At 40.4% G+C, this 13830-nt stretch overlaps 1 protein-coding gene across 1 annotated transcript in view; it reads left to right on the plus strand.

Annotated features, from left to right (window-relative positions):
* HMGA2 (high mobility group AT-hook 2) overlaps positions 1 to 13830 on the plus strand; it is a 181139-nt gene that overhangs the window by 101266 nt on the left and 66043 nt on the right. The window lies entirely within an intron of this gene.

A 13830-nucleotide genomic window follows, 5' to 3' on the forward strand; every position in this document is an offset into this window, starting at 1 on the left:
ATATATATATATATATACACACACACACACACAATAATTCAAATACTCTCTCAAAGACTAAGATTATAATCATGAATCGTAGTTACCATTTTCTGAAGTACTGTGTTAAAAGTTTTATATCTTACTTTAAAATCTTTACATCTTACTCAGTCCTCAGAAAAACCTGTTACGATAGATACCGTGGCCCCAATTTTACAGAATTTTGTGTAAGACGTTGTGTAAGGTTCTATCTTTAGCCATGAATATAAACACACGCGGTTGACATTTCTCCATAAATCCTGAGTGCTTTTCCTTTAGCTCCTGCATGCCTTTCTGTCTGTCCACCTTCTGTGGTCCCTGCTTTCCTATGGATATCTTCAGATAGGAACTTTGGATCCTTGATCCTGGGCCACTTTTTTTGTATAGTTTCCTTCTCTTTCTTTTTAAAACAGCTCTCCATTAGTTCTTGGTGCACTATTCAACTTAAACTGAAAGTCACACCTCCCTAGTTTTCTTTTGGTTTCTTACATGTTTCCTTTTGCCTTAAAAAGGCTAAATACCCTTTGTTTCAAGAGTTGACTGAATTCCAAGGCCCAGATTCAACTCTTAAATTCTAAGCTATATAGACTGAAAAGTAGCAATTTCTCAACACTGAATGCCAGTATTTAAGAGACCTGATGTTTACCTTCTCTCATCCTCATCCCCCACCCCTCCATCACATTTATTTCATTCAACATTGTGGCCCCCACAATAAGCAAGTGCTCGTGAGTAATGGCAAAAAGAAATGAAACTTAAGAATTATGTAGGAATTCTGTAGTTCTAAAAAAAACCTGATGCATATAAAATCTGTATTTATTTCAAACAAGACTCTGCATATCCAAATCACTTGGAATGCTTTGATGACTTTTATTAACAGTTAAGGTACAAGCAAGTTCAGAAGATGCCACCTGGCTCAAGTGTTGGGTATAGGGAGGAGCTGGTTTTTGTTATTCGAAGGTTTGGTATGTCAGGCATACATCTCTACCACTTGACTGTAAAGTTTGTTTTAGATAAAAGGATAGCTTAATAATGGGGCTGGTTGCTGGAGGATCAGGCTTCTAAAAACCTTAGTGTGCTTCCAGTCTTCCCTGGAAGCAGGTGACAGGTTAGTTAGATCCACATGCTCTGTTCAATAGAAGCTTCTCTGCTGGCACATTGCTTTGCAGATCTCCAGGGAAAGCTGTGTGAGGACAGCCACATTAGGATGCGGGAAATGGGGCTGGGTCATTCTCTCTAGGTTATCTATTTCTGCTATTCCGTAACCTGGTCGATCGCACTGACATAGTTTATTCCTAAAGCCAGACTTCTTAATGTGCATTTGGTCATTTGAATTCCCATCAATGCCTAACTCAGTTTCATTTTGCAACCTCTCTTTTGGTCTTCCTATTCATACTTTGAATGATGGATTGCCTTACACTCTAACTTTGCCTGCTCTCACTTCCAGATCCAGAGCAACTGTGTAAAAATAATAGCACATTATATTGCCCAACCTTCCTTCCGAGGAGTGGCTGGTGGGTTTGAACCACCAGCCTTCTGGTTAGCAGTCAAATGCCTTAGGTTCTACGCTACCAGAACTCCTAGTGAAGGTACAGTGTTGTTTAATCTCCAAGTGTTAGGATTCATTACGTTTAGCTGTATGTTTATCAATAATTTCATGCTTGAAATTATTTTACAATCATGACTAAACAGGAATGCAAATATTATGTTAACATCTGTATACTAAATTCTACTCCATGGATCTGGGCATATCGACACCTATAGATAATTGCAAAAAGGATGTTAGGACAGCATATTCCGATCTTTAACTTCGCAAGGAGACAGAACTACCATCAGCAGCCCAAGGCTTATTCCTATTTAAATATGCCACCACTCTCAAAACCTTCTTACCAATTCTGACACCAGCCGTCACTCCCATAGCACTCACTACCTCTCTACTGGCTTTGATAATGCATTGCAATGGCCACACAGAACTCAGAGACAATACTCGGATTATGGGGTTTATTAGGTAGGTGGTAGTGGTGTTGTTATGTGCCGTCGAGTCAAAACTGACTCATAGTGACCCCTCCTTGGGTTTCCGAGGCAGTATCACTACGGAAGTAGGATTGCCCAACCTTCCTTCCGAGGAGTGGCTGGTGGGTTTGAACCGCCAGCCGTCTGGTTAGCAGGCAAGTGTCTTAGCCACTATGCTACCAGAGCTCCTAAGAGGTAGGTAACAGGCTAAATTCAGGTTCAGGAACGTGCTCAGGATACAGTTCTTCGATCAGGACACAGTTCTTTGATCAGGACAGTCTCCCCTCTGCTGTGTCCTCAGACACGCCTCTCCAGCCCTTGGCCTCTCTGCCTGGCCTCTTCCCTGTGCAGGCAAGTGTGTTGCAAAGCTCTTTTAGCTCTGTCAATAGGTACACCTACTTGCACCCCACTTGGCCAGCAAGCTTCCTTTCCAAGGGCACTCAGCTTCCTCATTCTGTGGGCCAGGCAGCCTGCTGCTCTGTCTCATACCTCTTGGTCCCACTGCCACTGTCTCTCAGCCAGGTGCCTCTGCCCGGCCATCTCTGCCAAGGAGATCTTGCACGGGGATCTTGGGTCCAACGATGCATTCCACTTCACCTCCAGCTCTTCTCTCTTGATGGCAGTGAAATCTTCCTCTTCTGCCTGTAGGAGGGCTCATTTTAAGCCCAGCAGCATATCAAAACTAACCAATTCCAACATAAGAGTGCTATGCCCCTTATTTGCATGGTCCCACCTACTAATCTGGTGGGAGTCCCAAAGACCATGGCTAGAAAAGCCATACCATGTAATTCACTGCACCACAATAATACAATCTGTGGAGGCTCTGGTGTTCAAATCAGAGCTTCAGACTGGTGATTCCTGATTTAGATGCTATAAAAAAGCCAGTTGCCATTGAGTTGACTGTGACACATGGTGACTGGGTCAGAGCACAATTGTGCTTGATAAGGTTTTCAATGGCTGGTTTTTCAGAAGTAGATCAACAGGGCTTTCTTCTGAAGTGTCTCTGGATGGACTCAGCCTTCCCATCTTTTGGTTAGCAGCTGAGCAAATTAACTGTTTGCCCCACTCAGGAACTCCTTAGATGCTACTATAACCAAAAAAAAAAGCAAACTCCCCACCATAGAGTCGATTCTGACTCACAGCGACCCAAGTTTCCAAGGCGATAAATCTTTATGGAAGTAGATTGCTCAGTCTTCCTTCCATGGAGCAGCTGGTGGGTTTGAACTACCAACTTTCTGGTTAGCAATTAAATGCCTTAGGCACCACACCGCTAAAGCTCCTTAGATGCTACTGTAGCTTCCTTAAAATTTATTATGTATAACTGTACTTCCCTTTAGTCTTTCTGTTTGTGTTCTCTTTCCAATCCACAAACACCCAATGGTTACAATCCTTGCCATACTTCATAGAATGATTCTTAAAGTAAATGACACATAAATTAAATTTCTCTGATTACTGTATTATTTTGGTAAGTCAATCAGTTTTTTAAAATTTTAAATAAAAATGGACGTAATATCTTTAATAATCTGACATTTATTTCTTTGTAGATTACACTGCTTTAAAATTTTCAGTGCTGCAGAAATAGCCCAGAAGTTGTACCTTCATCTGTTTCCAATCTGAGTAAATGAATGAATTAACAAATGAAGGAAAGAATGTTTTCTAGATGCAGTCTTCATAGTGGGCTTCAGCCAAAAAAAAGACAAAAGCTTTTCAACATTGCTTCTTCCTGTCTAGAACCGTTATGAAACTTGTCTCATCATTGTATCTCTAGAGTGACATGAGTGTCCTCGGTACTGGGGACACTATTTATTGTTCTGTCACTCTGAAGTATCAGTTTTCTTTAGCAATTCTTCTGCCTCATGCAGGCAGGATCTGGAGTCCATGCAAGTGATGCACATTAAAGTTCAGGGAATAATGTGAGGAGGTATGGTAGTAACAGATAAGCAACCCCCAGAATGTTTTTGAAAATACAGGTGAAGCTTCTAGATGGGATCCTGGATTTGCAATCAGTTAAGTACCTAATGTCAAGTCTTAGCTCTGTTTGTTATGAACTGGTTAAGTTCCTTAGCCTCTCTGGACCACAGTTTTAGCAACTCTAAAATGCAGGTTGTCAGAGGATGATAATATCTAATATATAGAGGACTGTGAGAATTAAACAAGGCATTATATTTTGAAAAGTAAGAAAAGTATGGAATCTACACAAATAGAAAGCTAAAAGTAAGAAGATTACAGAAACCCCTATGGTGGTCATTCAGCACTTACATATTCCTGCTTGGAGTCAGGACCACACTTACAGTCTTTCATTCAGATAAGTATCTATACTGCTGGAAAGTATCTTCAGAGAAAGGGATGCTGCAGGATTTTGCTCCACAAAGATAATTACACTAGGCATTATTAAAACAAAAATATTCTCATTAATTGTTTATAATCATGATTCTCTTCACTGTTTTCTTCATCTGCCATTTTGTCTTTTGTCCAGGCCTTCTACATTTTGTGCTTTTGGTCCCATGCCATTCTCTAGTAATTTCCGTCCTGGTCCTTCTCTCTTCCTTCCCATCCTTATAGTAGTTTCCTATATTTTAAATGAAACTCCACTTTTCCTCTCCTCACTGCAATGGGTCATCTTGACTTCTGCACAGGAAGAAGACTCCACAGTGACCCTCCATCATTAACTCGAGTACCTGCCACCATTCTGGTAAAGAAACTTTCCTTCATGTAGCAGTTGAAGCCCATTTCTTCTTATTTCTTCAGAATGAGTTTTAAAACAGCTGGTCACCATCCTTTAGGTTAGTCCTTCCTCACAGTGCTTCAAAAACATTGTGCTGTTTTTCAGTCTTTCTTGTCAAGCATGAGTTATAGAACTTCCTTTAAGTTTTTCTCATAGGGTGAACTATTCAGCCTTTTAATAAGCAGCATAATGTAACTAAAAGAATATGGGCCTTGTCGTTAGACCTGGGTTTCAATCTGGGCCACATTACTCACTAGTTGTTTGGCCCATTCAGAGGAACTAACTGCTCTGAACTTTGGTTTCCTTGTCAGGTGGAGTAAATGAGACATACGTCACATGGTCAGAACTGTTGTTGTTGTTGTTGTTAAGTGCCATCGAGTTGTTTCCAAACTGAGACACATGTATTGTTCCGGGTGTTCAATGCTCTAATCAATGTTTTTGCCTTTGCCCTCTCTCTCCCTTTGTGAGGTGACTACCTCAGACCTCTATTTCCTATTTTGTAGTCTAGGATTGAACATGGTGCTGAGAATTTGAAATAATTCTATTAACCCATCCCCACAATGTGCTTTTTCCTCCTAGTACAGTGTTCTATCACTAGGTCTCCTCTGAGACAGTCATGTTATTTCCATATATCCCTTGATGTTACCTCCAAGGAAGAGCTACTACCAAGAACTAGCTCTGAGAAGAGAACCCACAGGAGCAATAGTACTGGAAGAAGACATGTAATTGGTATTGGAAAAGTCCAGTGTAGCTCTTGATGTCATTTTCACCTTGAAGAAATTTTCCAAGTCACTCTGCATGGCTCCAATACAGGGACCCTTCAGGTGTCCTTGATATCATTTCAAAACATTGAGTAACTCATCTTCTCCAATTTGGATAAATCCCTGGATGCAGTTTCACTACTAGCCTTTGTGATAACCTTGTGCAAATTAGAGAAAGGCACACACTCTCGGCCAACACGATGGCAAGATTGCTTGGGCATGAAGGGTGGGCTGAACTTCAGGCACCCTTGTACAGGAGTAACCTTTTTGCTGAAATCATAGTGTTGGCTTTGGTGTGGTTTAATCTCATAGAAGAGCTGCTCAGAAAACACTCACTGCCCATATCTATGTGTCATCTCCTAACAGCCTTCCTTCCATTCCACTGGCCTTCTTTTTCTGCATCTGTTATCCTCTATGTAGTTTGTAAGTGGCATTTCATTCTCTGCTTCAGATTTGCTCCAGTAACTTTTACTAGTCATAGCTGTTTCTTTATATGCACCTTTGAATGCCTACCTTGACTTACAGTTTTTGTAGAACTACTCTATGTTCTTAAACTTTGGACAGTTTGGGATTTGCTGAAAATTTCAACATTTTCATAACAGGTTCATATTAAGAGCAAATTGATAAAAGGTATTTGGTTAATTCATTTCAGTGTCACTACTCAGTCTCTGAAGATGACTGTAATAAGAATCTAAATGGCTAAACCCATGTGATGGAAAGGAAGAGAGAAGAGAGGTACCAAGAAGCTTGGATAGTTCACATACTGAAAACTTTCACAGAGAGTAGAGGTCAAAAAGCAGGCTGTGCCAAAAAGAGAATGGTGGTACACAGCATGTATGACGGGACCAGTTAAGGGACCATTTTCACTGGAACAAACTATTTACACAGAGGAATAAAAAGGAGATAAAGGTAAACTGGAAGGCTTGAACAACTCTCAGAGCTTTAAATGGAATTAGAACACATTTAATTCTCAGGAAGTGAAAAGCCATCAAGGTTGTTTGAACAGAGGGTTGTGGCAGAGATTTTAGGCTGCTCACCAAAGTTCATGTTCTTCTCTTCTTCCTGGGCCAACAGCTAGACTATAGTAGCAATGTGACTGAGTTCTACCCAATGAAATATGAGTGGAAGTGACAGGTGCCACTTTGGAAGTGGAGACTTTGGAAGCCATGTGTTTAAGGTATAGCAAATTTTCTGTCAGTCTGGATCCCTAAATGAATTATCCCTTCCACAGCTCTCCATTCCCTGACCTGGAACTGTTCTTCAGATGAAGAAATAAACTTGTGTTATGTTTAAGCAAAAAAAGGAAAGAAGGACAGGAGGGAGGGAGGGAAGAAGGAAACAAGGAGGAGAGATGAGCCATTTCAGCAGAGGAGTAGAGCTGTTTTCAACAGAGAACAAGATCCTTTTATACTAAGCTCACTACTTTGGATAAGTCCCACATAGAACAGGGGTGTTCAGTGAACAAACACATTTTCCAGTGCTCAGCCAAATTTGTGCTGGTGATCAATGAGGTTACAAGTCTCGTTCAGCTTGGTCTTGCTTCTGTAATGGATAACCAGTAAGCACTTGCTGTCAAGTTCATTCCAACTCAGGACAACCCCACGTGTTTCAGGGTAGAACTGCTCTCCATAGGGTTTTCAGTGGCTATAGTCTTTCAGAAGTAGATGTCTAGGCCTTCCTCCAGAGGTGCATCTGGGTTGATTTGAACCATCAACCTTTTGGTTAGTAGCTGAGCACTTAAACCATTTGCATCACTCAAAGGCTCCCCAGTAGTGGACAGGTATTCTTAAATTCACCCTAAAGACGTAGAAGAATAACTTAATACAAAAATGTGTAAAAGGGGCATGAAAAGAAACCAGATAGAGGTGGTGGTTGCACAACATTGCCAATGTATTAAATGCCACGGGATTGTTTACTTTAGAATGTTTAATTTTATATTATGTGAATTTCACCTCAATAGATTATGTTTTTTAAGGGAAGAAAATAAAGAAATGGGAAACTTGATGGTAAACCAGAGGCAAAATTTCCTGACAGTATGATACACTAGACTGTAGCTATACTAAACTAGTCTATCAAAACGAGCTCTGGTGGCATAGTGCCTAAGGCATTTGACTGCTAACCAGAAGGCTGGCGGTTCAAACCCACCAGCCACTCCTCAGAAGGAAAATTGGGCAATCTACTTCTGTTGAGATACCACCTTGGAAACTTAAGGGGGGTCACTATGAGTCAAATGGACTCAGTTGCAGTGAGTTTGGTTTGTTTTTGGTTTTCATTCTATCAAAAGACTGTAGACTTTTGATAGATATGCTAGGAATACCATTGTTAAATTTACCTTGTCTCCATTTTTCTTCATCTATTTCTAATGTGAGGCACTCTGGTGGCACAGTGCTTAAGTGCTCAACCGCTAACCAAAAGGTTGGTGGTTCAAACCCACCAGCCACTCCATGGGAGAAAGATGTGGCAGTCTGCTTCTATAAAGATTAAAGCCTTGGAAACCAGTTCTACTCTGCCTTATAGCACCAACAAGGTTTTTTTTTTGTTTGTTTGTTTGTATGTGTTTATTAGGCCAGAGCTTCTTGGGGATATAACAATAAAACAACTATTCAGTTAAGTAAATGGAAAAACTTAACAAATATTCATATAACTTCAGCTTGAAGGATTTCTTCTATTTTCTCTACATCACTAGAAAACTTGTAATAGGAATAATTCCTGATCTATCTCCAGATGTGCTGGATACCCCAAGAAATATTTCCTGTTTACTATTTACTTGAGTGTATTAATATTTATTTCTTACTTTGAAATAGTTAATATCTAGAAGAGCTCTTTGGCTGTGAAAATAATACAGAAAGGTTGAGACTAAGGAAATAATACAGAGAAAGGGTTGGTGAGGATTAGTTGACACCTTGGGGGAAGGGTGCAGGGAATGGAAGGAGGAGACAGGTGGAAGGTAGAAGACAGACCTGAGGGAAAGGGGACACGGGTGCTGTGTGCTGGTTATGGGGAGGTTGCCAGCAGAGGGGGCTTTGAAGGAAGAGATAATAAAATCTGGTTTTGATACGTTTGTTTTAGATGACAACGAAATATCTAGCCTATATATTTTGCAGACATTGAGAAATATGGGCCTGAAGAGAGGGTGAAAGGTCAGGGCTGGAGATAAGGATATGAGGCTCAACTGAGTGTAGGTGCTAATTGAATCCATGTGGGTGCTCCAGAGGGCTGAGTGGAGAAGGACGAGTAGAGCACAGAGCACTGCAGCTCCAGGCTGAGCCCTGTGGGCAGTGAGTGTTAACGCACAGAGGGAAGAGGGAAGTGGAAGAAGAAAGAGACAACAAGGTGGAAATATTTGAGAAGTCCCAGGGCCTAAGGTCCTTGCTACTGAGGCCGTGAGGATGTTGAGAAGCCCACTGCAGTGTAGAAGAAACTGTACAACTTAGAACAGGGAAACCACCAAGAAGTTCAAGAAAAGAGCCACGTTGTTTGATGGCACTCAAAATAGCAAACAGGAGCCAGGACTTCAGGAAGGCAAAACTGGGATAGAATCAGGGTCTGATCATCTTGTTCCCTTCATGTTTTCTAGCACCGTGCTTCGTAGGAGAGCATTTATTTAATGAATGAGTGACTGAATTAATGAATGAATCAAGCAGATAAGCAGATGTAGGTAATCTTGTTCATAAATGAAAGGATAATAGCATGATACTAAACAGCCCCTGTGGGCACTGGTGATTTTCACTGGTAGAATTCTCACCTTTCATGCCAGAGACCTGGCTTGGATCTGGCCAATGCATGTCATGCACAGCCACCACTCCTCTGTTGGTGGAGGCTCATGAGTTGCTGTGATGCTAAACAGGTTTCAGGAGAGCATTCAAACTGAGACTGACTAGGAAGAAAGGCCTGGTGGTCTAATTCTGAAAATCAGCTGATGAAAACCCAGTCTGATCCCAGCAGTCTGATCCCCAACTGATCATGACTATGGTGTAGGACCAGACACTGTTCATTCCATTGTGCGTGGGGTTGCCCTGTGTCAGGGCCCTACTAAGGACAATAAAAAAGTGCCTGTAAATATCATTAACAAGCCTAATGTATATGACAGGCAGAAGAGAGAAAAGGAAAGAGAAGGCACAGAAGAAAAATAGAAAGAAAGAGAGGGGTAGGGACTAAAGAGTGCCAAAGATTTTGTAGAGTAGGCAGTCATGGAAGTTGTTGTTGTTGTTAGGTACCATCAAGTTGGTTCTGACTCAGAGAGACCCTGTGCACAACAGAACAAAACACTGCCCGGTCCTGTGCCATCCCCACAATCGTTGCTGTGTTTGAGGCCATTGTTGTAGCCACTGTGCCAATCCATCTTGTTGACTGAGGGTTTTCCTCGTTTTCATTGACCTTTACTTCACCAAACATAGTGTCCTTCTCTGAGGACTGGTCGCTCCTGATAACATGCCCAAAGTTCATGACATGAGGTCTTGCCATCCTTGCTTCTGAAAAACATTCTGGCCGTACTTCTTCCAAGACAGATTTGTCTGTTATTTTGGCAGTATGTTCAATATTCTTCACGAAGACCGTAATTCAGATGCATCATTTCTTCTTTGATTTTATTCATTGTCCAACTTTTGCATGCATATGAAGCAACTGAAAATACCATGGCTCAGGTCAAACTACCATAATCCTCAAAGTGACATCTTTGCTTTTTAACACTTTACAGAGAAAGATGTTTTGCAGGAGATCTGCCCAATTCAATACTCCATTTGATTTCTTGACAGCTGCTTCAATGGGAGTTGATTCTGGATCCAACTCAAATGAAATCCTTGAGAACTTCAGTATTTCCTCCATTTATCATGATGTTGCTTCTTGGTCCAATTGTTAGGATTCTTGTTTTCTTTATGTTGAGGTGTAATCCATACTGAAGGCTGTAGTCTTTGATCTTCATCAGTAAATACTTCAAGTCCTTTTCACTTTCAACAAGCAAGGTTGTGTCATCTGCCTATTGTAAGTTGTTAATAAGTGTTCCTCCAATCCTGGCACCGTGTTCTTCTTTATACAGTCCATCTTTTCAGATATTTGCTCAGCATGCATATTGAATGAGTATGGTGAAAGGATTTAAGTCCTGATCACAACTTTCCTGATTTTAAACCACATACTACCTTGTTCTTTTTTTTTTTTCCCCCTCTTGTTCTTTTTGATCCTCTTAGTCTATGTACAGGTTCCACCTGACACAATGAAACTTACTGGAATTCCTATTCTTCTCAATGTTATCTATAATCTGTTATGATCCACACTGTCAAATGCTTTTGTGTAGTCAATAAAACACAGGTAATAGAACACACAAGAATAGATTCAATGTATCGAACACTAATAATGACAGATGAGTTATGGGATGACATCAAGGAGATCATACATGAAGAAAGTAAAAGATCACTTGAAAAGACAAGGAAGAGAGGAACAAAACAAAATGGATGTCAGAAGAGACTCTGAAACTTGCTCTCAAACATAGTGATGGAGGTAAACAACCTAAATTTATGGGCTTAGCCCTTCATTCCTGTATTCATTCATCTTTACTCCCTGGTGGAACTTTGAGCTTCTTGACAAAGACAAGAACTACTTTTGTGTATCTCTTTCATACCTATTACACTTGGAGAGCCATGTTATCATTGTTGGTTGCTGTAGAGTTGATTCTGACTCATGACAGCATCATATGTGCAACAGAGTAGAACTGCTCCATATCGTTTCCAAGGCTGTGACCTCTCAGAAGCAGATTACCAGGCACTTCATGGGTTTGAACTGCCAACCTTTCAGCTCGCAGTTGAGTGCTTAATTCGGATAACTGTATACTTAATAGCAGGTTAAGCTAAAGTAGCACAAATTTTCAATAATTTCTGAAAGTGAATAATTATCCAGAAACTCAGTCAAAGAAAACAATCGATTTTGATAACTCAGACTAAGAAATCCCTTTTTCACTCAGAGGAGGCTTTTAAACTTGAATTTTTAAATACATAAATTCCTACTTCTGGTGGCTTAGTGCCTAAGGCACTTGACTGCTAACCAGAAGGCTGGCGGTTCAAACCCACCAGGCACTCCTCGGAAGGAAAATTGGGCAATCTACTTCTGTAATGATACTGCCTCAGAAACCCAAGGAGGGGTCACTATGAGTCGGGTCCGACTCGACGGCACATAACAACAACTACACATGAATAAAAATGGCCTTGAAAGCATTAAAAATATGATTTGTCAGTCTCTTATAATTTAAAAACATCTGAAAATATTTTTTTCTCAAATTTTTAAGAGCAGAAATAAAAAGTCACAGTGGAGATCAAGATGAAAGTGTTGACATTTTTCAGGAAGCTGTTATTGTTGGGTGTCATCCAGTCAATTCTGACTCCTAGCGACCCTATAGGACACAGTAGAATTGCCCATAGGGTTTCCTAGGCTGAAATTTTTATGAAAGCAGATCACCAGGTGTTTTCTCCCATGGAGCCTCCAGTGGTTTGGAACCACTGACCTTTTGATTAGCAGCTGAGTGCTTAACCATTGTGCACCAGTGGTCCTTTTCAGGAAGTTGTAGGCTCTGCTAGAATGACATCTGTATGTAACTTTATGACATTTTACCAGACATGCTTTTTAACAGAATGGAGGCACAGTTGGCAAAGCAACAGTGTTACTTATTTTATCGACTATGTGACAGTTGTTTCCATCCATTTCCTGGCAGTAACTCCTGTTTTTAGCAGTGATGCTGATGATACTATAGATCAAGAGGTACCAGTGTATTGACTACAACTTTCAGGGCAGCTCTAGATGCAAAAAGAAAAGTTTCTGCAACAGGAAAGGGGAAGCACTGGATAGTCCCTCCGCAGAAGAGAAAGCAAAGCAAAGTCTAGGCAGTCTTGTTCTATGTGATAGAATTTTTCCCACAGAAAATAGGTATGTGATAAGAACGTTGATCAGACCTCACAGGTATTATAGCCACACTGCGAATATTATGTAGCCTGGACTTGCCAAGTCCTAAAATGAAAGACTCAAAGCACTCTAAAAATACAGAAGGGTCTCCTGACTAGAAAATCAGGGTATGAATTAAGCAAGAGATCTAATAAAAAGATGGTAGAGGACCTAATGGAAAAAACTAGTTGCCATTGAGTCACTTAAGACTCAGGGCAGTCCCTTGTGTGAGGAGCAGAACTGCTCCATAACGTTTTCCAGGCTGTGACCTTTCAGAAGCAGATCACCAGGCTTTTCTTCAAAGATACCCCTGAATGGGTTTGAACCGCCAACCTTTCAGCTGGAAGTGGAGTGCTTAACCATTTGCACTATCCAGCGACTCCAAGTAGATCAGTAACCAGTATTTATTACTACCTTAATATACACTTTAGACATTTTGATGGGCATATTTAATTATATACAAGACAATATTATTAATGAAAATCAGCAATGGTTCTTGAATTCCTGGCTGGGGAAAAAAAAAAATCAGGGTATGAATTAAGCAAGAGGTCTAATAAAAAGATGGTAGAGGACCTAATGGAAAACCAAAATATATTCTGATCAACTTTCCTATTTATTTTTTTGTCTGATTTTCATAAGAATATGTGACTGCACAGGAGCCTTGAACATGATTGCAGAAGGCAGGTAGGTACCTATACTCAATAAACCCCAAACTTTAGATGCAGGAGTAGATAAATTGGCAACGTAGGAGACGCATAATTAGAGGGAAGGTATTTCCAGAGCATATTTTTGCAGAGAGGTCCCTAGATGGCACAAAAGTTTTGTTTGTGCTTGACTGATAATGTAAAGGTCATTGGTCTAACCCATCCAGCTAGAACTTGGAAGAAAAGCCTGGCTGCCTTCTTCTATAGAGATTAGAATTCTATGGTACAGTTTCATTCTGTAACATGTAAGGTTGCTATGAGTCAGAACTGACTCGGTGGCAATAGGGTTTGGGTTTGGTTTGGATTTTTGCAGATGAAATAAAATTTAAGAAACAAAAGTGAAACACTATTTCAAATATTAGTGTGATAGTTCTTAATGATTCATGTAAATCTCTTATTTTCCCAACTCTGGAGGGCAGAAAGCCAAAGAACAGCATGAAAAGGTAAGGTGCGTTCTAGTACTTTCCATTAAATTAATGAGAGGGAAATAGCTTAAATCCATTGTCACCACTGAAATGCATACCACAGAATCAGTAGGTGGTAGAATATGTATGTAAATGGAAAAATACAATGAAATACTCTAGATGGTGCCTAGAGCTGCTGACTGTTGGGTGGCCTTATTTATTTAATCTTATCTTGATCCATTTCAACCCATAAAAAGTTCAAGGTATCTTACAAAGAACACAGT

Source organism: Orycteropus afer, unplaced genomic scaffold (genome assembly GCF_000298275.1).
Source record: "Orycteropus afer afer isolate SDZICR_OR568_19922 unplaced genomic scaffold, OryAfe1.0 scaffold00097, whole genome shotgun sequence".
Taxonomy (NCBI): domain Eukaryota; kingdom Metazoa; phylum Chordata; class Mammalia; order Tubulidentata; family Orycteropodidae; genus Orycteropus; species Orycteropus afer.